Consider the following 27,830-nt stretch of genomic DNA (forward strand, 5'->3'; position numbering starts at 1 on the left):
CTCATACATACAGTGTGAGGGTCTACCGAAGCTTTCGGCAACCTCACCTTACACTCTTGCCTAGCACACACACGGAACACAGGCGAAACATTAACATCAGACATCTTAATGAACAATCCAAAAAGCAAATCCAAAAAACAGTCCACAATAGCGTATGCCAAACCAAAGATCCAATACGTCACCAAAATCAGGCCAAAACAGATCCTCAGCAAGCGAGAAACGAAAATCAAAGCAGGAGGAACCAACAACAGATGTTGCGGAACCAGCGACAGAGAAAATCTGATTAGAAAACGGAATGGTTCCTATTCCCGCCACCCAGCGCGGTATGGTAGATCACCTGACCTACCTGTGCGTGTGCCGCGAGTTTTGAAATTCTGTCGGGAACGTCGGAGACTATAGCTAAGTATATATCTGACGGGTAAGTTGCATGTACAAAAACATCTTTCAGTAAATATTTACTGAAAGATGTTTTACAGTGATTTTGTACACTATTCCAGTAGACTCTGTATGAAATTTCCCATAAACATTGAATGTTTATGTAATTAGTACTGCGATACACCACCAGGGCGACGCTTTGGTTTGTTTATATCTGCCACAAGCTGCGAGTTCGACGTAATTTAGAAATTTTTCTTAATTTTATGATAACAGACATACAGTAATTCGGTTTATAAATACTGTATTATTAATTTAATGTGAGAATCTGGCTTGATTTCAATGTTATCATTATTAACAACAGTTTTCATGTGTACCTGTTGCAGTACATTCTGGTAGTGCCTATAGGCTACCTAGCCTAGCCTATGGCACTCGGTTTTTTGATACAGTAAGCATTTAAAAATGTAAAAGTGCTTCTGATACGGTAAGTTATTCAACTCTGAACTTATTTAATTGTAATTTGTGTAAAGTTTTGTATAAAAAGGCAAGGTTGGGGTAATGACTGGTGGTCAGGAATGGATTAATCCATTTTCAGTTATTTCTTATGAGAGAAATTAACTCAGAATTCAACAAAATCGAATCTCGACACTTCTGGAACAATTAGCGTTGAGGACCGAAGTTCTACTGTATATATATATATATATATATATATATATATATATATATATATATATATATATATATATATATATATATATATACTACACAGATATACAGTATTAGATTTACCTATGATTTTTAAAGTACTGTCATATAATACTCATCATTGCTGTGGCATTTCGGTTATATGTAGATTTCTAAAGATATTTCTGCAACTTTCTGTCGAAAAAATATATCTATATTTCAATTTATTTCAATTTCAATGTTCAATAGGATATCACACAACAAGGGAAAGCAGTAAATTTATTTATATTCGAAGTATGAGGAGACGAGGCATTACAGTACTTAAGAAGAATCCTCGTCAGAGGATGCTAAATTGATAACAAAAGAATCTATATATTTATTAATGCAAACATCTCTTGAAGTGTCATCTCTGTAGATCTTCGGTATGTCTCACAGCGTTAGCCCAGTTGTCAGAAGATATCGATTCAATTGCTTCTTTGACCAAAGGAAGCAGGTCTGATTTTTAAAAATTATTCCTCTTTGCCACGTATGATTTCACCTGTGCCCATATCAGTTCTATTGCATTATACTGGCAGTGATAATATGGAGGCAGCCTTTTAAGAGGTGCAAAAGAAACGAGCAGGATAAGGTTACCGCTGCTTTATTCATGATCCAAGCAGTTTATATAGTGGCCGACTGGCGTCGTGCTGCGGAATACAATGGAAACCTCAGTGACCCGAGGTCGATAATAAATAACAATAAATACAATGAACCAGTACACTTTACAATGTAAGAACAGACAGAAATGGAATTGGATACAATCTTGATGCCTGTGAAAGAAGAAACATGTGATACATTGTTGACAGCAGGTAAACAAAATATATACATAGTTTAAATGATTGAACTTGGCGTGACCTGGCGAGCTAGGCGTGATTAATTGTAGGCAAAGAAAATGGGACGTCACCACAGAAAACTTGCTCAGCAGAGACTTTACAATTAACACTTTTAGCAGAGACTTCACGAATGACTTTACAGATGTCTTTACAAATACTCCCCACCAAGACGTGGGTAACGTCTGATTAGTCGGCGTATCTGCTGGGGCGCTGCAGGGAGCCCCGGCTGCGTGAGGACATCAGGGGAACGCCTCTGTGTGGGTTTGCCTGACTGCAGGTGTGGGCGGGCTTTTTCGGGGCCACTGCGTGCCCGCCCCCTACGAGGGACGACTGTGGCGAAGTCTGAGCAAGTGGAGGGTGCAATGCGGTGACGTCTGTGTCCTCCTCCAGGAGGGCGGGCTTGACCCGGTCTTTATTCCTAGGTTTTTATAGTGTAATTAACACACTACATTTTCATTGTAGGGCTAAAGGTACCAGTCCTTTTTAAAACACTCAAGGGCGAACCCGCCTCCTCCACAGCTTCAATGTGACGCTCACAGTATTAAGCTTCTTAAGTTTAGATAATTAAAAGCAACCCCACCAATCAAACCAGTAAAATCACTAAATAAGTTTTAATTCTATTTTCCTGTACAGATTGAAGATAACCAGAAGATTTCATTAAAGTTCTATAGATACCCTGTCCGCCGTAATATTCAGACCAGCCTCCATCCCCTAGCTGAGAGTAAATAGAGCGCCCCTAAAAACCTTCCGCCTGATACCAATAGTAGAAAGCAGGGGGTATAAACCATATAGAACCAGAAAAACACAACCACAGGATACAACCTTAAAGATTTAAGCTTATAGTTTTCTACTATCAAATTCAAAATATACCCAACAAAGCCCCCAATCAAACTAACAATTAAAGCAAGCAATTTCACAGAGAGGGTCAAACAAATTATAACAGGAGCTGGAAACACAAGCCAAGAGACAGCAGCGCCACCCACCACAGCCCCAGCTCCCAATCCAAGCATAGGCCAAGTCATTAAAACATCAGAATCACTTACTGAAGAAATTGAACTCAAATTATAATCCCCACTAAGCCTATAGTAAACCAAACGAAACCTGTAACAAACAGTGAGACCAGTGGCCAAAGCCAACAATCAAAAACTAACCTCATTTAGAGGATTTAAAAAAGCTACTTCTAAAATTAGATCCTTAGAATAAAACCCGGCTAAAAAAGGAAAACCACAAAGAGCAAGATTAGCTAAATTAATACACATCACCCTAATAGGCATAAAATTAACTAACCCCCCTATTATTCGGATATCTTGATAATCCCCAACCCTATGAATAATAGACCCAGCACACATGAATAAAAGAGCTTTAAATAAGGCATGAGTTAACAGATGAAAAAAGGCCAAAGTAGCCCAACCCAGCCTTAAGATAGTAATTATCACACCCAATTGACTCAAAGTAGAAAGAGCAATAATCTTCTTCAAGTCGGTTTCAAATTGGCCCTCAGCCCAGCTATAAACATGGTCAAACACCTAACAAAAGCAATAAAGTTCTAGCAAAGAAGACATCAATCTAGGACTAAACCGAATTAAAAGGTAAACTCCGGCAGTAACTAATGTCGAAGAGTGAACTAGAGCAGAAACAGGAGTCGGAGCTGCCATCGCAGCAGGAAGTCAAGCAGAAAATGGAATTTGAGCTCTTTTAGTCATAGCCGCTAACACAACCAAAAAAATAACATATCTCCTAGCGAGGGACTCTCCACCGACATAAAAATAAAAATTCCAGCCCCCTAAACTCAACATTAGAGAGATACTAAGTAAAATAGCAACATCACCAACCCGATTTGATAAAGCAGTCAACATCCCAGCACCAGCAGATTTCTCATTCTGATAATAAATGACTAACGCATAAGACACCAACCCCAAACCATCTCAACCCAACAGAATACTAATCATATTAGGACTAATAATTAATAAAAGCATAGAGAGAACAAACCTAAAACCAAATACATAAAACGCCCAATATTATAGTCACCAGACATATAACCACCCCTATAATATAAAACTATAGAAGAGATAAAACAAACAAAGATATAAATATCATTGACATTCAATCAACAATTAAAGCCATCTCAACGCTTAGCCCTATTAATCCTTACCAACTCCCAATCCAAAAAGTAACAGCTACCCGAAAAAAGCAAGCTCAAAGAAACAACTAAGCTGACAACAGACACAATCAACAAAAACACCATACTCCTCAAATTCATTTTATTATTCCACAACACTGCCTAAAATAAAAAATTATATCTTTGGATCCACAAACCAACATTTTATTTAAACTATTTAAGCTTTTAACAAACCAAAATTGAACCCTTCAACACTAAAATATTTAAAGGCAACCAATGAAGCATTAAAACTAAATACTCCCGCACCTTACCAGAACAACAAGAAAACAAAGCTCTAAAATACTTCCCATGCTGACTTAAAGAAAACATATAAAGCCTATAAGCAGCCCTTAAAAAAGAGAGGAGAGCAACGGGAAGCATCGCCAGCAACGCCCAAGAAACTACACTTAAAATAAGACTAATCTCACCCAATAAATTGACTGAGGGAGGCGCAGCTATATTACCGGCTCTCAATAGAAATCATCACAAAGCTATAGTAGGCATAAAGTTAAGTAAGCCCTTTCTAATTAGCAATCTTCGTCTCCCTAGACGCTCATACACCATATTAGCCAAACAAAATAAACCAGAAGAACAAAGACCATGGCCCACCATTACAGACACAGCACCAGATAGTCCTCACCACCTGAAAACACTAAGGCCGCATAAGACCAACCCCATATGTGCCACAGAAGAGTAAGCAATTAAAGCCTTGATGTCAGTCTGACGGAGACAAATGAAACTTACAAAAATTCCCCTAACAGATTTTTTTGAGACCCACAATCACCTGAAAGTCAAAGCTGAATAAACAAAAAGATGACACACACGCACCAAAACCATACCCCCAATTTTAACAGGACACCAGCCAAAATCATAGATCCAGCCACAGGAGCCTCCACGTGAGCCTTAGGCAACCACAAATGAACTAAATAAACTGGAAGCTTTACAATAAAAGCTATAACCCTACAAAGGTACCAAACCCACAGGAGCCTCATCCTGCCATCAGGAACCAAAGATAAACCAAAAGTCACAGAACCCCACCTCTGTACAAACTCAAAATAGAAATTAACAAAGGCAAAGACCCAAATAAAGTATAAAATAACATATACACACCTGCCTGTAGTCGCTCAGGCTGGTACCCTCACCCCAAAATTAAAATTATAGTAGGAATTAAAGAACTCTCAAAACACACATAAAATATTAAATAATCAAGACAAGAAAAAGTTAACACCAGACTCAACAGCAAGAACACATTAACAGACAGAAATACCATATCAAAATCCTTAAAATTTTCAACCTTCTGACTCCTTCTGACAACAAGAGCCATAATCCAAAACCTCAGTAAAATTAAAATGTATCTAATATAATCCAAACCAAGCCCGAGACCTAAACAAGAAAAAGAGAACCCATTAAGTGAATAGACCCCAAATACAAAACTAGCCACAAACAAAGACACCTGCACAGCTAACCAACTATCAGTCACCAAAATTATCAACAAAACCATCAAAATAAACTTTAACATCTTAAAACATTAAAACTCCCAAAATTATCGCTGCCATGGCTCGAACGATAGAAACAAGAAGAGCAAGAGCCAAAGCCCCTCACAAGCAGCAAGAGTAAGAAAAACAACACAAAGTACAAGTCTCCTCCTAGATGACTGAAAGCCTGGGCCATAAACCAAAAATATTTACTATAATAAACTCTAAACTCAACAGTACATTTAATAAATGCTGGGCTTGCCCACAAAAGCCAACAAGCCACAACACAAACAAAACAAAGGAACGTAGAGTCAAAAATTGAAAATTGTCATTAGTTTCAATAGTTTAAATAAAATAATGGTCTTGTAAACCGTAGATGAATTCTTGTTCTTGAAGCTCAGAAAGAAGAAATCACTCCCATCCTTAGTCCCCAAAACTAATATTTTGCATAAACTACTTTCTGCATCAACACACTCATTCTGTCTTCTTTTTTGCTAATATCCTCTTCAATTTGCTTCACTGCATGACACACCCACTCGCCATGGGGCTGACCCTAATCCTCCAAACTATTTTAATCTGCATGATCTCACGGGCCTCTTATCTAAATTCATATGATTCTCCTATATTCTATTTTTAATTTTCCTTGGGGCCACACTAGTCTTATTTATTTACGTAGCCTCCCCTTGCCTCAAACGAAACGTTCAAGCTATCAATTAAAATAATCTCAGCCTTTATTCTCCCCTATCGATAGCACTCATCCTACCTCTCACAGACCAAATAATAACCCCTACTAAAGACTCATTTTGCAGAACTCTCATTCCTAAGGAGCCTCCAAGATATTCAATCAACACAAATAACAATCAGGCACATATACAACCCCACTACAGCTACACTTACAGGTATAATCATCTTATATCTTTTATTAACCTTATCGTTGTAGTCAAACTAAGATCAACTTTCTCTGGACCCCTCCGAACATCCTAATGACAGCACCAATACGAAAATCACACCCCCTATTTAAAATCGCCAACGGAGCCCTAGTTGACTTACCCACCCCAGCTAACATCTCTATTCTATGAAATTTTGGCTCTCTTCTAGGTATATGCTTAGTAGTTCAAATCGCAACAGGACTATTTTTAGCGATACACTACACAGCAAACGTGGATTTAGCATTCTCAAGAGTAGCTCACATTTGCCGAGACGTAAACTATGGGTGACTCCTACTGAACAGTCCACGCCAATGGCGCTTCCTTTTCTTTATTTGCTTATATAGACACATCGGACGAGGAATCTACTACGGATCATTCTTATATATGCACACCTGATCAGTTGGGGTAATTATTCTATTTCTCACCATAGCAACAGCTTTTCTAGGTACGTACTTCCCTGGGGACAAATATCATTCTGAGGGGCCACTGTAATTACCAACCTAATGTCTGCAATTCCATTTGTAGGAACAGACCTAGTGCAATGAATTTGAGGGGGATTCGCAGTAAGTAACGCAACGCTAACACGATTTTTCACCTTTCACTTCCTATTCCCATTCATTATTGCAGCTGCCACCATAGTCCATATTTTATTTTTACATCAAACAGGGTCTAACAACCCACTAGGAATCTCCAGACAACTAGAAAAAATTCCCTTTCACCCCTACTTCTCATTCAAAGACATCGTAGGATTTGTAGTCACACTGGCCGCCCTAATCATCCTCACACTCCTCGATCCTTATCTCCTCGGGGACCCAGACAACTTCATCCCAGCCAACCCCCTAGTCACTCCGGCCCACATTCAACCAGAATGGTACTTCCTATTCGCCTACGCAATTCTACGATCAATCCCCAATAAACTGGGAGGAGTTATCGCCCTAGTGATGTCGGTAGCTATCTTATTCATCTTACCGTTTACGCACAAAAACAAATTCGGAGATTAGCCTTCTACCCGATCAGGCAAATCTTATTCTGATCTATAATTAGAATCGTAATTTTATTGACATGGATCGGCGCCGCCCAGTAGAAGACCCATACATCCTCACAGGACAGATCTTAACAGTCTTGTATTTTTCATTCTTCATTATTAACCCGCTAGCAATGGTTGTATGAGATAAACTCATAGACTGACTATTCATCTTTAGGAAGACAAGTGTTTTGAAAGCACCCAACAAGAGTTCGAATCTCTTAATAGTCTATCCTAATTTCTTTACAAAGCTATACTAGGGTAACTTCTAAAAAGACCTTCAACCCTATAAAAAAAATGCAATAATTTAAAGCCACAGGAAGAAACCTTTTTCAAGCAAGGTACATCAACTTGTCATAACGAAACCAAGGCAAAGTACCACGCACTCATACAAAACAAAAACCAATAAACATAATTTTCATATAAAACAGCAAGGAAACAAGTCCACTCCCCAAGAAAATGATAGAAAAAAGAGCTCTCAAAAACAAAATCCTGGCGTACTCAGCCATGAAAATTAAAGCGAATCCTCCTCCCCTATATTCGGTGTTAAACCCTGACACTAACTCAGATTCACCTTCTGCGAAGTCAAAAGGAGTTCGGTTTCTCTCAGCCAAACAAGAAGCAAACCACAGCAAAGCCAATGGAAATCCTAAAATAAAAAATCAACAATAACGCTGATATCTCTCAAACAATCTCAAATCAAAACCTCCCACCAAAAATAACATGCTCAGCAAAATCAAAGCAAGACTCACCTCATAAGAGATAGTCTGAGCAACAGCACGAAGACAACCCAAGAGAGAATACTTAGAGTTAGAGGCCCAGCCAGCACCCATAGTGGAATACACTCTTGCTCTCGTACAGCAGAGAAAAAACAAAATACCAAACTCAAAAGAGAACAACCCTAACTCATACGGCATTAAACACCAACAGACCAAGGCGATAAATAGCCTAAACACAGGAGATAAATAATAAGGAATAAAATTACTCATGGTGGGGAAAGTCTGCTCTTTAGTAAATAACTTAACAGCATCAGCAAAAGGCTGCAATAAACCAGCATACCCTACTTTATTAGGACCCTTACGAATCTGAATATAACCTAAGGTCTTACGCTCAAGCAATGTAAAGAATGCAACAGAAACCAAAACCAAAATTACTAAAATTAGATAACTAACTAACTTAATCAAAATTATCACAGAAAGAAAGCACAAGAGAGCCCCTTCCTATTGTCTATAGTAATCACTATATTAACGGATCCTAAATCCGACGCACTAATCTGCCAAGACAATCCATTAAAGTTTATCTTACATAAAGACTATCCCAAAAGCTCAATCCTTTCGTACTAAAGCCATTTTTTAACCACTAAAAGATAGAAACCAACCTGGCTCACACCGGTTTGAACTCAAATCATGTAAAATTTTAAAGGTCGAACAGACCCACCAGCTAAACGGCTACACCTAGCTGAAATTTTAATTCAACATCGAGGTGCAACTACTCTTGTCGATAAGAACTCTCAAAGAAAATCACGCTGTTATCCCTAAAGTAACTTATTCTCCTAATCCCCAAGGAAGGATCAAATTCTAGTCAATGCTATAAAATTTTATAGACAGTTACTCATTATATCTTCATCTCCCCAACGAAATATAAACCAGACAAAACTACTTTTCACCCACATCGCAAGTTAAGCCTAAATTATATCAAGTTTTATAGGGTCTTATCGTCCCCCTAAACAATTTGAGCCTTTTCACTCAAAGTTAAATTCAAATGCCGCTAAGGAGACAGTTTATCCTCGTCCAACCATTCATTCAAGCCTCCAATTAAAAGACTACTGACTATGCTACCTTAGACGGTCAAATTATCATGCCCTTTAAATAAATCAGTGGGCAGGCTAGACTTTATAACTAATTCACACAGACATGTTTTTGATAAACAGGCGGGGACAAAATTTGCCGAGTTCCTTCTAAGCGCTTCTCAAACTACTTAAAAACAAATAACACTCTAAAATAAAAATTAACTTCAATTCTACTTATATAAACATTTTAACTGCCGCTTAATCAATAAACGGCATTTCCGCTAATAAAAGCAAACACCTTATAAAAATAAAAAAACCTCAATATTACTCTAACGTTATACCAAGATGGCTGATTTTAAGCCCACCTCAAATGAAAACTGATAAGACGCTTAACAAAACAACAGATAAGAAGCTCATTCCTCCTATCAGTAACTATCAAATTAAACTTTAACTTGACACAAAGTTAAATTCATTTAACGGAAAACCAGATATACAAAAATCGACTAACATATCACCACTAGAGACTCATTACAAATCACTTTACCACGTAAAAAGCAACAAAACCTAGCTCTCTTTGTTTGGGACTCCATAACTAATATACCAATTTAGTTCACCCCTGATACAAAAGGTACGAAAACTCAACGCTACTTTAACCTAATTCAATAAAACTTCCATCACTGTACTCATTAACTATAACCTTAATAACAAAATTCTACAGAATACTAATCAACAAAATCAATTAATTTTTTATATAATTAAACTACACACAAACCCCACTAATAATAAACAACTATTAAGTAGTGCCGATAAAGGCAATCCCTCCAGCGTAAGTGGAGTGCTTAGACATTAGCTACAACTCATACTCCTAGATGCACTTTCCAATACAACTACTATGTTACGACTTATCTCACTTTAAAGAATGAGAGCGACGGGCGATGTGTACATATCCTAGAGCTACGATCAATCTAACATATTAAAAAAGAAATACAATTAAATCCACCTTCAAGACCCCATTTCAAAAGTCCATCCGTTTATGTATAACACACTGTAACCCACCGATATCTTTGTCATGGGCTGCACCTTGACCTAATATACTTAATATAAATTAATTTTAATGGCTATATTAATACACCACCTAATAATGGCGGTATACATACTGTTTGACAAGACAAAGTAAGATCATTCGTGGCATATCGTTTAAATGGCAGGTTCCTCTAACTAGACTTGGATACCGCCAAATCCTTTAAATTTCAAGCTCATAACTGATACTAATCAAGCAATAAACTTTAAGTTTAGAATAACAGGGTATCTAATCCTGGTTTAAACCTAAACTTCAATGGCCTCCAAGAAAATCAACAAGATTCAACTTTACTATCGAACTATAAATTTCACCTCTTAACTCTACAAAAAAGAAACTTGCAAATACATACTCCCGTAACCAATAACCTTTTTCCCTCCATATTTACTCCCAGTCTAACCATGGATGCTGGCACAAATTTAACCTGAAATTACTGGAATTACTGGATCGAAGGATTTCTCCAAAACCAAAGACACATACTGAAACCTAACTAAACAAATCTATTGGTCACAATTATCTAGCACTCACTTACATGTAAATTATTCCTGAAACAGAGGAACAATCTTGATGCCTGTGAAAGAAGAAACATGTGATACATTGTTGACAGCAGGTAAACAAAATATATACATAGTTTAAATGATTGAACTTGGCGTGACCTGGCGAGTTAGGCGTGATTAATTGTAGGCAAAGAAAATGGGACGTCACCACAGAAAACTTGCTCAGCAGAGACTTTACAATTAACACTTTTAGCAGAGACTTCATGAATGACTTTACAGATGTCTTTACAAATACTCCCCACCAAGACGTGGGTAACGTCTGATTAGTCGGCGTATCTGCTGGGGCGCTGCAGGGAGCCCCGGCTGCGTGAGGACATCAGGGGAACGCCCTCTGTGTGGGTTTGCCTGACTGCAGGTGTGGGCGGGCTTTTTCGGGGGGCCGGCTGCGTGCCCGCCCCTTACGAGGGCCGACTGTGGCGAAGTCTGAGCAAGTGGAGGGTGCAATGCGGTGACGTCTGTGTCCTCCTCCAGGAGGGCGGGCTTGACCCGGTCAATTGATACCCAGTTGTTCCTCCCGTGAGTGTGAGTAGGAACGCCTTGGTGTTCCGCTCCAGCACGCGGAAGGGTCCCCTGTAGGGCCTGGTCAGTGGCGGGTGGACGGCGCCAACCCTGACGAAGACATGGGCGGTGGAGGCCAGCCTGGGTGGCGTGAAGGTGGCCAACCTGTTGGTGTATGTCCGCTTGCACGGGGCGAACTTGCTGACTACGTCGTGAAGCCTCTGGACCGATGGGTTGTGGCGATCCTCTGTCATGAGCTCACCCGGGACCACGAGGGACTCGCCGTAGGTTTTCTCAGCCGCGGACAGGGCGCCGTCGGCCCTGGGGGCGGTTCTCAACCCGAGGAGACCCACGGCAGCTGGTACTTCCAGTCCTCGGTGGTGCAGCAGGCCATAAGGGACGCCTTCAGGGACCTATGAAACTTCTTGACCAAGCCGTTGGCAGCTGGGTTGTAGGCCGTGGTGTGGTGGTGTGATGCGTTGTCCCCAGCAGCTGAGCCAGGGCGGACCACAATTCGGACAGGAAAGCGGGACCTCTGTCGGTTGTGATGTGGTCTGGGACGCCGAAGCGGCTGATCCAGCTGGAGAGCAGGGCCTCGGCACAAGCGCTAGCGGTGGCTTCTTGCATTGGTGTGGCTTCGGGCCACCGCGTTGAGTGGTCTACCGCCATCAGGAGGTATCTGGACCCACCTGATGGGGGAAGGGGCCCGACGATGTCGATGTGGATGTGGCTGAAGCGTCGCTCTGGCTGCGGGAACTCGCCTACCCCGGACTCGGTGTGACGCCCCACCTTGCTGGTTTGGCACTGCAGGCACTGCCTTGCCCAGGACCTCGTGTCCTTCTGCATTCCGTGCCAGACGAACTTCCCTGACAGCAGCTTGGCCGTTGTCCTACCGGAGGGGTGTGAGAGGCCGTGGATGACGCCGAATACCAGGCGGCGGCGGAAGGCTGGCACCAGGGGGCGGGGCTGGCTGGTACTGACGTCGCAGAGGAGACTCGGGCGCCCGGGGGTGAGAGGCACGTCCCGCCACTTCAGGGACGTGATGGCGGTGCGGTGGGTTGAGGTCTCTGGGTCGGTGGCCTGTTCCCTGGTGAGGTCTTTGTAGTTGATCCTGAGCTGCACCGCGTTCATCTCGGCTCTGGAGAGGGTGTCCACCACAGGGTTCTTCCTGCCGGGGAGGTACTTGATGGAGCAGGTGAACTCGGTGATGGCTGAGAGATGCTGCTGCTGCCTGGAAGACCATGCGTCCCCTTGCTTTGTGAAGGCGTGTACCAGCGGCTGGTGGTCCGTGTAGATTGTGAAGGGCGTGCCCTCCAGGAGGAACTTGAAATGCCGGACTGCACGGTACGTTGCACAGAGTTCCCTGTTGAAGGTGCTATAACGGGCCTCTGTGGGGTTGAATTTCTTGCTGAAGAAGGCGATGGGCTGGGGGGTGCCGTCGATGACCTGCTCCAAGACAGCACCACAGGCGATGTTGCTGGCGTCCGTCGTCAACTGGAGGGGGGCGTTGGGATCCTGGTGGGCCAAGGCGGTTGCCTCGGCGAGGGCGGCCTTCGTCAGGGAGAAGGCCTGCTGCTGGCTGGGTCCCCACAACAAGGACTTTAGTTGGCCTTTGAGTGTTTCCGTCAGGGGGGGCCGTGGTGTGCGCGATCCTGGGGATGAACCTCCTGTAGTAGTTCACCATCACGAGGAACTCCTGGACGGCCTTGACGGAGGTGGGGACGGGGAACCTGGTGACAGCTGCGACTTTGGATGTGAGTGGGCGAACACCATCCGGGGATATCTCGTGGCCCAGGAAATCAGCTTTCTGGAAGCCGAAGATGCACTTGACGAAACGTATGACGAGGCCGTTCTCCTATAGGCGCTGCAGGACTGTCTGGATGTGTTTCTGGTGCTCCCTGTGGTACCTGGAAAATATAAGGATATCATCTACGTAGCAGACACAAAACTTCAGGTCCCCCAGGATGCTGTCCATGAGCCGCTGGAAAGTCGCCCCGGCGTTCCTCAGGCCGAAGGTGGAGAAGGCGAACATGTATGAACCAAAAGGCGTGATGATGGCGGTCTTTGGTATGTCCCCTGGCACGATTGGTACCTGAAAATAGGATTTCAAGAGATCCCACCGCAGGGTCTCCAGGAGCCGTCTGGTTTCTGCACCATGTGGAGGGGGGACGCCCACGGGCTGGAGGCCTTCTTGCAGATTCCCATCCGCTCCATTTGGCGAATGCGTTCTTAGCCTCCTGTAAGCGCTGCGGGGGAAGCCTCCGGAACCTCGCGTGTGCCGGGGGCCCCTTTGTCTTTATGTAATGGTAGATGCCATGTTTGGCTGGGGCCCCGGGGACTTGGCGGAGCTCGGGCCTGAAAACTTCTGGGAACTCCATCAGCAGCTGTACGTACTGGTGGGGGGCGGCGGAACAGATGGTGGGCATCTTGGGTCCCGTTGCCAACGGGAGGGACTGGCAGGAGTCGGTGTCGAGGAGGCGCTTCCTACCAACGTCGACTGCCAGCCTGAAGTGGGCAAGGAAATCCGCACCCAGGAGCGGGCTCCTCACATCCGCGATGACGAAGTCCAAGGAATATCTCCGGCCAAGGATGGAGATCAACGGGGCCTGGTGCCGTAGGAGAGGATGGGGGACCCGTTGGCGGCCGTCAGGAAGGCAGCCAGGTCCGATTCTCACTTGAGGTCCTCTCTGGATGCGGGGAAGATTGATCTAACGGCCCCCGTGTTGACCAGCGCCTTCCTGCTGGAGATGGTGTCGAGGACGTAGAAGCCTACTGGTTCTGGGCCCCTGGGCTCTTCTGCTGCCACCCCCGTTTTTTGAACGGGTGAATGAACAGGGCGGCAGGCAGTTCCGGGCATCCTTGCCGAACCGCCTGTGGTAGTGGCACAGCCCCGGGGAATTCCACCTGTGTGAGGCGCTGGGCGCCTCCTGGCGACGGCGTTGACTTCCTGCTCTGCGCCCTCCTCCTGCTGGATGATGCTGACTGGTAGTGCGGGTGCTGGTACCCGCTTCGTTGCCCTCACGGAGTCCGTCAGGTTCTGCGCTGTGCGGATCAGGTCGTCGAGGGGCATGGCGTAGGGCTCAGGGATTTGTGTCCGGACCTCCGGGAGGAGCTGACGAAGGAGGAGCTCCCGCGACAGGCTTTTTGTTTTCCGGTGCCGTGGGTGTCTGGGAGGGTAAGGAGGTCCTTTATCATGCCCCATGACTCCATGACATTCTGCTCCTGCCGTGGGCTGACGGCGAGGTCGAGGGTGCGGGCGGCCCGCTCGATAACTGGCAGGGAGCATGCCTTGAGTAGGGACTTCTTCTGGAGGTGGTAGGTGAGGGGCGTGCATCGGACACCCACGGGACGAGCTTTTAAAAGATTTCCTCCGACAGGGCGTTAAGTACGGTGTCCGCCTGCAGCACCCCGTCGGTGAGTTCCGCCCTCCGAAACTGGCTCTCAACCCTGTACAGCCATGACGATGGGTTCCCCTGTGTGAACGGCGGCAGTTTTAAGGTCAGGGCGACCCGTGATTGTCCTGCCGGGCAGGGCCCTGGGCAGGGGAGAGTGCGGGTCCCTGGCAGGGGTGTGGAGGAGTGTGAGAGCCTCAGTGCGGGGGCAGGCGTGGGTGATATGGGGGGAGGTAGACATCCGAATCCACGAGGTTAGCGGTTAACTGAACCAGGGAAGGGATGTCCGCGTCCATACTCGCTCTTTGCCCTCTTAACTGGAGCAGGGTACTCGCGTCAAAGTGCACTTGGAAGCGTGCCGTGTGAGTCCGCTAATGACGCTGGTGATTTTGTCGACGAGAGTCAGCATGCCCAAACACTGGTTCAGCGCTGTGACTAGTCCACTAAGGGCGTGAGTAAGTTCCTGAAGCCAAGACTGAGTCACTGTATGGGTCTGCTAATGGCTTTGGGAACCACTCCGGGGTCACCACTTTAAGAGGTGCGATAGAAATGAGCAGGATAAAGTTACTGCTGCTTTATTTATGATCCAAGCAGTTTAAGAGGTGCGATAGAAATGAGCAGGATAAAGTTACTGCTGCTTTATTTATGATCCAGGCAGTTTATATAGCAGCCGACTGGCGTCGCGCTGCGGAATACAATGGAAACCTCAGTGACCTGAGGTCGATAATAAATAACAATAAATACAGCGAACCAGTACACTTTACAATGTAAGAACAGACAGAAATGGAATTGGATACAATCTTGATGCCTGTGAAAGAAGAAACATGTGATACATTGTTGACAGCAGGTAAACAAAATATATACATAGTTTAAATGATTGAACTTGGCGTGACCTGGTGAGTTAGGCGTGACTAATTGTAGGCAAAGAAAATGGGACGCCACCACAGAAAACTTGCTCAGCAGAGACTTTACAATTAACACTTTTAGCAGAGACTTCACGAATGACTTTACGGATGTCTTTACAGCCTAACCACTTTGTGTTCATGATCTCTTGCCAGTCTGTCAATCATGTAATCATTTTCTTTACATGAATGTGTTTGTAACTTTACTAATTCGATCAGTTCACATTTATTTAGATTATCTCCTAAATTGACGCCCTTTTTTATTAGCCAGTCTTTAATTTCATCCTTTTTGGCAGACATTGTCAGAGGTTTATTAATTCGAACTGAATGATAAGAAGCTATATCCAACACTATGATGGCAGATGGCCCTATATTGGGAAGAAGCTGGGTTTTAAACCATTTTTCAAGCACTGCAGAATTCATCTGTTGGTGATAATCTCCATCATTTTTAGCTTCAAATATCAAATCTGCATGCTGAACAAATCCTTCTTGGGAGCCAGCATGCAAAATTATAAGTCGACTTCCTTTACCAGTGAGTGGTTTGACTCCTGTGGCTTTTACAGATTCTGAATCAATCCAACAAGAGCTGACGGTATAATTTTGATTCACCCAAGTTTCATCGACATAAATCACGGATTTATATCCATCCTCTCGAACTTTTTTCATTGTCTGTAGAAATTTCGTCCGAGCACTGACCACATCTGTTCGTTCCATGAGAAATTTTCTTCCATTCACCTTTCCGTATCTAAACCCAACTTGTTTTAATATTTTCCGTAATGATTCCTGGCATCCACTGAATCCTATATTTTCTTTAAATGCAAACAAAATCTTTTCAAGTGTGGGAATTTCCTCTCTGAGGTAGAAATTTAGCACTGTCCTTCGTAAAGTACACTTATCAAAGTCATCTAAGTTTGTCACCGGTTTTGATCTTCAGCGTTTTTTCTGTGGGAAAACAGGAGTTTCATATTCTTCCGTCTCTTCAGCTTCTTTAACAATACGATGAACAGTCGATTTACTTAGCTTCGTTGCGTCAGTAGCACGTAAAATTGCTTTTGAAACGTCGCGTAAGGGACCGTTGTTCATTTTTTCAGCGATGAAGTACTTGTAAACGTTCCAAGCTATTTCTCGGGATGCTCCAGGCAGAACTCGCCTTGGAGAGTTTTCCATGATCAGCTGTGCTCAAGCTTGTTTCGTATAGAAATGGCTTAGTTCACTAACTAAACCCATCTGAGAGGAGTGTAAGATTTCTGAAACTCTAGGTGACCAAACAATGACCCATTAAAGGTAGAAACATAAGAGAATAATCCTTCATTATTTCTCGGATTACACGGCTTAACCATCCCGAAAATGACCTGCCTTAAGCTGAAAGGAATTATTGGCAGCGCCTGTATAAACATATGCCACGTTTTTAAATTACATTAACATCGACGATGATTTATGAATGAAATAAATTTCAGCGGGAGAGTATACATGTCCAAAAATACCTAACACTCTTCTTATTGCAATAAACAGAATCGTTTTCTCTTGACAGGTTTAGAATTGAAAGGACATCGAAGAAGTGGCATCAACGTACTGTCTCTATCAGTGGGGAAAAGTCTCTTCCTAAAATGGTCACACTATAGTAAAGGATCGTTGTGTTGAAAGGCCTAGCAACCACTTTGTTATTTCATTTTTCCTTCGTGGCATTTACCTTTATATATACAGTATAAATATATATATATATATATATATATATATATATATATATATATATATATGTGTGTATATATATATATATATTTTTATAAATATTACTGCTGTTCGCCCTCGATGTATTTAGGTGTAGGAATATTAGTCCGATTGACCTCGACAGAGAACATCTCTGCCCGCCCGGTAGGCTAGGCAATTCAAAAATAACAATCACCGCAGTAGACAAATGGCGCCGCATAGGCTGGAAAGTTTATAAACAAAATATGCTAGGGCATTAGGGACCTAAGCCTCAGAGAGGGTTTACGCTCAATGACCCTAGTTATGGTGGCCCTTAAGCTTTATTCTATGCATTCGACGATGCCTTTGTCAAGGTCGGATTGCCGGGCGGTATAAGCCCTCATCTGGCGGAACAAGCAGGTCGGGTCAGAGAGATCCCAGCGGTCACGGAGCCAGGGTGACGCTGCGTGCGTGCCGAACGATATTCTTTGTTCTTTATTACTTTTTCTCCTACGTCTATCTTAATTAGTGAATTGGGAAGACTGCCAGAATACGACTCCTGAGGTCCCTCGTTTGTGCAGCGACTCGACATTCACGGTAAGTCCGATTCTTGTTGAAGCTTACGTCGATTGACTAGTACTTTTCTGTATTTCACATTTTTTCTTTGTTTTCTTCCTTCAGCCACCACTTAGTGTATATGTGTTTACTGAAGTCTAGATTAAGCCTAATTATTATATTGTTAGCTTCAACCCCGTTATTCCAGTAAAATACCTAGGATTTAGGTAAGCAAAATCAAGTTAAATCTCGATGCTTTGTATGCCTCGCGTCGAATGTTTGGAAGAACCGTTGCGTTTAAAATCAAATTCATCTCAAATATTCTTGTTAAGGTTAATTACCCTTAACTGGCGACCTTTGGCTAATTAACGACTGTCTTTGAGGTTAACTTTTGGCTTCAAGTGGCAGGTTACGTGTAATCTTGGTTTGCAGGGCCGTAAAAAATTACGTAAATTGAATAATACATGATCAACCAAGACCCTCACACGTAACATTGGCGACCTTGCGTAGAATCTAAAGTACATTTTATAGAAAGAATCTGGAGAAAAGGAAATTAAAATTACATTAATTCCAAAGATAAAAGTCAGATATTGAATTCCATTTCATTCTTCCAAACAAGGAACCAGGCATAATAATAAGCAGTAAAGAGAATAGTTATAATAACAAGTGTAGCGAGAATTAGCGCGAAAGGGTAGGAGAGCAGAGTGTCATAATTTATAACGTTTAAGACAAGAGAATCACAATTTGTGTCGTTACTAAGTCCGAATCGCGGAGCCCGTTTCATGTACACAAAGTAATATACTAATCGCGTCGGCAATTCCGATCGTTATTGTTTGCATATAGCGGGAATCATTCAAAAAAAAAAAAAAAAAAACCGTGTCAGTGAAGTAGCAAACGAACTGAAATAGTAATTTTACAATAAAGGTACCGTTCAACAACGTAAATTTACGCAGGCAGACTAGCATTTCTCTTTTCATTCTTTTGTTTAATGTCCGGGTGAGAATACGATAACAAAAGACAAAGTTGTTTAGTAATTTAGTTTTCCATCCGTAACGTAAAACGCTATGCATGAGTGGTATATTTAAAGTAAAATCTGGATACCTGCATTTGTTGCGTTGTTTTTGAATTTGTTTGAAAAAAGAAAAATACCCGCCATCTTGATTCCTCCGCCGTGTTCACGCGGTTGTTTTGAAATTGTTCGAACTGTTTGTGAGAGAACGCCATTTTGGTGTTCCTTCACACGCCGAGGTTGTTTTGAAATTTAGGCCTAACGGGACCTTGGCCACCATCTCAAAGACCTTGTTATTGTGACCAGACTCTGCTCCGAGCCACTCTTGGGTCATTTTTTTTTTTTTTTTTTAGTTAAATGAACCCACCTCCTAATATCTTAGCTAAAAAAAACCAAAAGATAATTTAGGCAGGGAAAGATAGGCCTTAGTTAGGAGTAATAACAAGTTCTTATACAGATACCTACTATAAAAATCATATAAAGAGAATTTAAAATTTTACGATAAACTTTTTGTGACGTCGGCTCCCAGGAAAATTAAGATAATAAAGTAATCCCTAAGGAAGCCAAGACACGCATCTATATCATTTTATTAAGATCCATGCCATTGTGCATGTATAAAATCTTGTTTACATGTTCTCAAGCAGCAAGAAATTCGCTGATTGAAAATCTCTCTCTCTCTCTCTCTCTCTCTCTCTCTCTCTCTCTCTCTCTCTCTCTCTCTCTCGTCATTCAAGTAAGCATCCCTAACCTAAGTGTACGTGACCCTCTTCAAAGAAAGAACGGCCGACACTAGGCTAATTAATTCGAATACAATAAACCAAATAAAAGAAACACCTCTGTCCCACAATAGATGAGGACAAGTTAAGAGTAATTACGATACAGTGATAAACTGTCGGTCACGAGTGAGGCCTGCTATCCAGACCAAAAAGCAAAATGATATTTTAATGATAAAAAGTAAAGTTTGTTCATACTTACCTGGCAGATATATATACCAGCTGTATTCTCACGAAGGTCCGAAAAAATTTCAAAAAAAAAAAAAAGTGGCCGGTCAGGTGGTTAGTACCCATTCCACCGCTGGGAGGCGGTATTTGAACCATTCCCATTTTCTATTCAGATTTTTTCTAACGCCACTGTCTCCTTTAGGGAGGAGGGCAATATAATTCGATTGTTGCACCAGGTAGGGGTGAACAAACTTTTTTTATCATTAAAATATCATTTTGTTCATGAGGTACCTGCCAGATATTGGCACCTGAATACCACCTTTGGAGGGGGTAGAGACAGCCAAAAATTATAAAAAACCAATTATTGGTAAAATTATTTTGGTTCCTTATCTGATAGCCAGCTGACTGAGTGGTTACTGTCACTCTAGTCTGCTTCTGCTTTACTAGAGACCCCAGCGAGGTAGTGACCTATATAGCTGGCGACTTCTAGATGATCTACGGGGCGTGACCACAATGTGACTAGATCATAGCCCATACAAAGAGGACAAAGAGCATTACTAACCACATAACCAACACATTAAAGCGTTAGTTTGCTGGGATTGGGAAGACTGCCTCCAGTAGTCGACCCAACAACCACAAAAACACAATTAAAAGGGGATAGGATCAGAGTTACCCCCTGTCCCCAAGGTTGCTGAAGCAGCAATGTATGGTCCCAGCAGAAAAGCAATTTTGATGCTACCAAACATCTTGCCAAGAGTGTGAGGCAAACACCGAATTGATGACGCAAAATGTGGCACTAAAAATGTCACTGAGTACCATATTTTCCTTGAACGCCATGGAGGTAGCAACTGCCAAGGAAACGTGAGCGTTAACTCTCAACAAGGAGAAGTTGGAGTCGTCACAAGCTAGAGTGAAATCCTTAATGGCGTCCCTAATGAAGAATGCCAGTGCATTCTTCATGACATAGGTTTAACTGGTTGCCTCACAGAACACCATAAAACATCCAATGGACCACGAGTGTCCTGTGTTCTTTTAAAGTAGTACTGAGAGCTCTAACTGGACATAGGCCCTCAGGTTCCTGTCCAATAAGGTCTGCTAAACCTTTAATTTCAAAGTGTCTAGGCCAAGGGTTAGAAGACCTATCATTCTTAGCCAAGAACTTAGGGCTTAAAGAATAGACAGCATTGTGTTCCTGAAGCCCACATGACGGCAACTCGAACTTCTCTCACTCTCAAAGGCCTGAGGATAATGCCAGAAAAATGTAACATCCTTAAGAGATGCAGAGGAGAGGCTCGGCTGGACTAAACATCAAAATGGGCATTACGTCCAAGTTCCAAGCAGGGGAAATCAGCTGAGGAACCTTGGACGTCTTGAAAGAGCTCAAGATCGTGGAGGTCCTTATTGTCAGACAAAGCTAATCCTCTGTGTCTGAATACGATAAAAGCATGCTCCGATAACACTTGATAGTCGGAACTGCTAATCGAGGATTTTCTCTTAAGTAAAGGAGAAATCCCAACCTGGCTCACAGTGATAGAGGAAGAGGAAAGCCTTCTTTCTACACCAACCTTTGAAGGTTGCTCAAATCGCTAGATATATCCTTTAGATGAAGAACTTGGGCTCTAGCGATGGCCCGTGCCACCTGGCCAGAAAAACCCCTTCGCTCTGACCAAGTTTTCGCTAGTCTGAAAGCAGTCAGGTTCAGGCAGGGGAGATTCAAAGATATCTCGTGAAGTGGGTTTGTATGAGCAGGTCTGCTCTCATAGGAAGGGTCCTCGGAACGTCTACCAACCAGAAGAGAAACTCCGAGAACCAGTGGTTCAAGGCCAAAACGCTGGGGGATGAGAGTCATCCTCGTCCCTTCATGAGGCCGCCACCAACATTGCGTTGACTTCTCCCAGAATTTAGAACGGGGAAAAAGGCGTAAACATCTATTCCCGTCCAATCCCAGGGAAGAGCAACTCTGATCGCTAACTGCCCCAGGGTCGAGTACAGATGAGCTTTATAGAGGAGCCTGCTGTTCTTGAGGTCGTGAAAAAATCCACAAGATGGCGACCCCAAAATTTCCAAAAATCTTGGCAAACCTCCTGATGAAGGGTCCATTCTTGCGGGCAGGAGTTGATGGCGCCAACAGAGCAGGTCTGCTTCGGAACATTTTCGACCCCTGCAACAAAACTTGTGAGAATCGAAATGTTGCGAGCATAGGCTCAAAGAATAATCTCTCTTGCAAGGCTGAACAGGAACAAGTAGTATTGTCCGAGTTTGCTAGAACTACACGGTTGCAAACTTGGACCTCCAAGAATTTCAGGCTAAAAGATAGCCGCCAAATCTTAGAAGTCGATGTGCTAGGACACCTGTTCCTCTCTCCAGGTTCCTAACATTCCTCTCCCTCTAGTGTTGCCCCCAACCTGTTGACGACCCGTCGGAAAAAACAACACTAGGTTGGGGTTCAGAAGCTTGAGGGAGATCCCTTTCTGCAATTCCGTTGGATCGAGCCACCACCACAGATTCTCTTTATATAAGGAAGAATTCTCAATTCCTCTTTCAAGTCTTCCTTGCTTTGTCAGTTCTCCAACAAAAAGAACTGAAGAGGCCTGAGATGCAGACTCCCAGAAAACAAACTCTCCAGCGAGGAAATGGTCCCCAGCAGACTCATTCCTTCCTTCACCTAGCATGTTTCCTTTTCCAAGAAGGCAAAACTTTTTCGTACATAGAAGTTGCCGTTCTTGCGACGGAGACGCTATAAAAGCCGCTGAATAGATCTGAATTCCCAGACACAATGGACAGTGAGGATCAGCTGCGACTTTCTCCACAGACCAGAAGTCCCAGGGACTTCACGAGTTGCAGAGTCAACTGAAGGTCCTCCAGATACCTTCGCCGGCGGACGCCGAATCAACCAGATGCGTCAAGTAGAGTGAGATCCTGACGGAGCGAAGATGCAACTGCATCGCAACGTTTTTCATGAGACGATGTAAACACCCTCGGAGCAAAATGTGAGTGCCAACAGCATCTGGTGTTCCCAGGCGGTCAACCATCCAAGTACTGACCAGACCCAACGTTGTTTAACTTCGAGTTGATCGGACATCAAGCGGTGCCAACGTGTTGGCTGGGCCATGCAGAGTCCAAAGCAGAGAGCCCTGAACTGGTACGTCTAGTCCCCAAGACAACCTGAGATACTTCACCGAGGCGTGGATGAATTGGGGCGTGAAGATAAGTATCTTGGAGATCCAAAGATACCATCCAATCCCGGGATGAAGGACTCCTAGTATTGACAGAGAGGTCTCCATCTTGAACTTTTCCTTCGGACCAAGTTGCCCGACCTGTTGACGTCCAAGACGGGTCTCCAGCCTACTGAAAGTTTTGGACTAGAAACAATCTGTTGTGAGTAAAATCCCGGGAACACCGTAAGTCCAAGATCTGTTCCACTGCTCTCCGCTCAACATCTGTTCGAGCAGGTCAAAACAATTTTCTGTTTGACAGGAAGGCAGTTGGGAAACAAAAAACTGAATTTCAGTAAAGAGGAGACAGGAAGGGAATCAAGTAACCTCTCTCTAACAGTAGGAGGGACCAAACGTCTGCCCCTCACTCTTTCCAGGCTTGTGCAAAATGAAGCCTGGTTGCAAAGGGAGTCTGGAGATGAAGGGAGTAAACTTGTTACCTCTCTTGATGTTGACATTCCTTGTTGGGAAAAACTCCCTCTCGTGGTGATAGGTCTCGTGTTGCTTCCCATGGAAGCCCTATATTATGCAAACATTTAGCATCGTTTACTTTTTGTATCTGAGATAGTGCAAGCGTTATGAAGGAGATGCAGTTTGAATACTATAACTTTAGTTTTGAGTAAAAACTATATTTTAGCTCTGTGTATCTATTTGCTTGCCGTTACACAGTTTGATGTTTTTATGACATAATGAAAAGCCACTAAAATAGACCTGCAAAGTAATATAACTTCGCTAAATGAAGCTAAATGAAGCTGAGTGTCAAAACACGGCTGAGGTTGGCCAGCGAGACGTTTTACTTAGTCAAGCTCTGAGCTGCTACTGACTGACTGCCACTGACTGCCCCGCGGCATTCCTGTCTTTTCGCTGAATACTATGTCCACAGGGTTGCCATAGATCGCATTAGATATTATTTCATAGCTAAAAGGAAATTACCACCGATATACTGACAATATCATTACATTATATGAAAAATGTAATTTGACTATGATAGGTTACTGTTTTGTTTATAACTTCTAACTGTGGGAACTTTTAAATAAAACTTTCTGAGAAGATAGTCAGGATATGTATGATGCCATATATAAAATATCCTTTGAAAATTTTATTTCCGATTTTTAGTCAAACGTCCTCCTTAAGACAAAGACAACTGAGAAGGTGGGAGAGAGTCGGTTGAAAAGTCTCAGAAACAGATCCTTAAGAAAAAGCCAGAGTCTGATAATCAGAGGAAGAAGAATTCTTTATTAGTTTCTCTTCATACAAAGGCTTGACGAAGAGGATGTTCTTCCGCAGCTGGTGGGTCTTGAAGTGAGTGGTGAAAGTAGTCCCGTTTCGACGATACGTGGCGGGAACTCCGATTCTTGAAGAAGTTGTCAACTTGACTCTATTTTATAGTAAACATAAAAAATGTGTTTTCTTCCTTCAGCCACGATTAGCGTGTCATGTTGCGCAAAGCCATGCTAATCTTCTCTTATTTTCCAATTAGTAACCCCATTATTCCAGTAAAAAGCAAGTATTTGGCTAAATTAAGAAGGACATCAGATGCATTTTGATTGCGGGTAGTTGTCGAATGATGAACAACTGGAGCGGTGTCAAAATCAAGACTTGAATCTCAAATATTCTTTGTTAATGTTAGTCATGGCGTTAACTGGCGACCTTTGGCTAATTAACGTCTAGAAGAGAGTCACAGGTTAAGGCGTCATTAAGGTTTGCGGGCGTCAAGGTGAGGAGCGCGTGTAAGCTTGAAAGAGCAAGGCGCTCCTGGGCGAGACAAGAGAAAAGGCCAACACCTCAACTCGGGAAGACGACCAGAAGCCACTAAACACTCTCTCAAAAAATAGAGCGACAGATATCGCTCTCACATCGTTTCCAAACGGGGACGAAGGTGAAAGTCTGTACCTCTTAACAGGCAGATTCGAATCTTGTCAGGTTCATGAGAGCATCCAGCTGTTGTTGCAAACCCAACAAAATCATAAGCGTTGGAGAAGCCACTCTCTCGGAAGAAGGGCTGAACCTGAGAGAAGGAAAGAGGGCGAGAGACGTATACTTCCTTCCACAGGGAAGAAGCGCGGAGCCCTTGCCTTGCGCGACAGGGGTCGAACTTAGAAGTGATCGTCGAAAAACACTTTATTATTCTTCTGCAGAGGAATATCCAAAACTTTCGGGAAGAAGTACAAACGTGAGAGGAAGAGGGCGTAGCGTCCTCTCCTCTAAATGGTTTAAAGGGCGGGAGTCCAACCGATTCCTTTTTCAGGCGGGGGAACGTGTCGGAGGACGAGAAGCAATCCTTCAGGATGCGTGCCTGAGCACGATGTTTGGCAGCCTGGGTAGCGTCATCAGGACCTGCGATAAAAGGGACGCCAGATGTTTGGGAAGCCCCAGTAACCCTCATGATTTTTGACATGCCCCCTCCCTGGTCCTGGGAGTTGACAGAGGTCCAGGTTATTTAGAATTATAGGGAAATCTGAAATACCCTCCACAACTTGGGGGCCTAGCACTAACACTATTGTTTTGAAATTGCATTCACTTTTTTCAAGAGAACGGCCATTTTTGTTTCCCACACGAGCGAGGTTGTTTTGAACCTTTAGGCAACAAACTACAGGGTTAGTAATCTTACGACAGGGTTACTAGTGACCTGACTGTCCAACTAAGGCCACTCTTGGAGGAAGATTTTTTTTTGCCTATCACGCTCCAATTAAAGCCTCTATATATCTTCCAGCTCAGAAAACCAAAGATAATTTATTAGGGATTATCAGTTAGAGCATTGAACACCCTTACATATCATACATAAAGAATGAGGAACTATAAAATCATATAAAGAAAATTTAAACATTCACCCATAAACTTTTGTGACTCGATAGCTAGAGGAAAATCTTAAGATAAGAAAGTAGTCCCAAAGCAAAGCCAAAACGTCCATCTATATCATTTTATTAAGATCCATGCCATTGTGCATGTATAAAATCTTTGTTTACATGTTCTCAAGTGACAAGAAATTTGAAATTGAAAAATCTCTCTCTCTCTCTCTCTCTCTCTCTCTCTCGGAGGAACTGACAACAAGTCTTGACAGTCCGGCGACAAGAAAATCTGAAAGAAAATGTGAATGGTTCCTCTTAAAGAAAGAACGGCGGGACTAGGCTAATTACCTGACCGGAACACTTAAACCAATTAAAAGAAAATTCTGTCCGGACAATAGATGAGGACAAGTTACAGAGTAATTATACAGTGATAAACTCTGGTCAGGTAAGGTCTCATCCAGACCAAAAGCAAACAGTAGTTTTCACCCTCTGAAAAAGAAGGGGCCAGCACTGGGGCCAGTACTGGGACCAGCCACTCACGAGGATCTTTAAAAAAAAAAAAAAAACCCAAATTCACTTTATTCCACAGTGCCAATAATTTGCAGCACTGTCATCACTTGAATAGCTCTCTCTCTCTCTCTCTCTCTCTCTCTCTCTCTCTCTCTCTTCTCTCTCTTCATTCGATTGTTGCACTCTGCAGGGGTGTAAAGTGCCTTTCCTCCCATATAGCCTAGTTGGACTCCAGTAGAGGGTCCCTAGGAACACATTGGCACCATAAGTGCCACTAAAAACAAAACAAAGGGAACACAGAAGAGAAAGTTCTTCTGGGACCTAACCTGCACCAGTGCCTAGGGATACTGAGTGCCACCAGTGTGACCTGTACACGGCACACCCAAACTACAGTGCCACCTTTTGAAAGGGTGCCACGTCATTATTGAAGAGACACTTCCTCGCTGCCCAAGTACGCCCAGTCGACCCGGTTAGACGCCCTTCCCCACCAGAACCATGGCAGCAGAGCATTATAAAACCTTCCTGGGGCTGGGGACGGCGGCAGGTCTCACCGGCTCGGAACTTACCACCTGGGTTAAGGAGCAAGTGGACGACTTGGCCAAGCGGGAGAAGGAAGAAAGACTCGAGCAGAGGAAGTATGAAGCCGAGCAGAGGAAGTATGAAGAAGAAGAACAAAGGAAGTATGAAGCCGAGCAGAGGAAGTAGAAGAGCAAAGGCAATATGAAGAGGAAAGAGAAGAAAGAAGGAGACAGCATGAGTTAGCCTGCAAGGAAACTGAGTTAGCCCTAAAGGAGAAGGAGCTCGAGCTTGAGAGAGCGAAAATGGAGAATGCCGGCTATGGCTAGCCATCAAGCCTCCAGTCCTACACCTGCTGCATCAAACGCTCCAATTTCGAGCATCAATTCCCTAGTCCCCAAGTGGACTGAGGACGAGCCAGAAGCATGGCTGGAGGAGATCGAGGCTCTTTTCGATAACTACAGCACCACGGAGACGGAGAGAGCCTTAATACTAGCCAAGCATATGGAGGGAAAAGCCAAGGCAGCGCTTCGCTCACTGGAGAAGAGCCAGAGAGGCAACATGGCGGAAGTTCGTAGAGTCATTACCAAGGCCTACGAGATAACCCCAGAAAAATGGAGACAACGGTTCCGAGGTCTTGCCAAGGAAGTCGGCTGGTCTTGGACGGAATGGGCATGTCACAAAACCCAGTCGATGCACGCGCTGGTTCGACTCCTTGGCCTGCACGACGTTTGAGGATCTCTTCAATCGGACCATGCTAGAAGACCTCTTCCAATGTGTGCCAGGGCCCCTTGCGGTATATCTTAACGATAAACAGCCCTCCACACTTATGGAAGCTTGTCGCATGGCTGATTCGTGGGAAACCTTCAATCAGTCGCA

At 43.5% G+C, this 27,830-nt stretch overlaps 1 protein-coding gene and 2 pseudogenes across 1 annotated transcript in view; all 3 read right to left on the reverse strand.

Annotated features, from left to right (window-relative positions):
- The window catches only part of LOC136827744 (E3 ubiquitin-protein ligase trim-21-like), a 94,644-nt gene that overhangs the window by 24,533 nt on the left and 42,281 nt on the right, over positions 1–27,830 (reverse strand). The window lies entirely within an intron of this gene.
- On the reverse strand, positions 2,484–4,841 carry LOC136827988 (NADH-ubiquinone oxidoreductase chain 5-like; annotated as a pseudogene).
- On the reverse strand, positions 7,763–8,739 carry LOC136827989 (NADH-ubiquinone oxidoreductase chain 1-like; annotated as a pseudogene).

Source organism: Macrobrachium rosenbergii, chromosome 42 (assembly GCF_040412425.1).
Source record: "Macrobrachium rosenbergii isolate ZJJX-2024 chromosome 42, ASM4041242v1, whole genome shotgun sequence".
NCBI lineage: Eukaryota > Metazoa > Arthropoda > Malacostraca > Decapoda > Palaemonidae > Macrobrachium > Macrobrachium rosenbergii.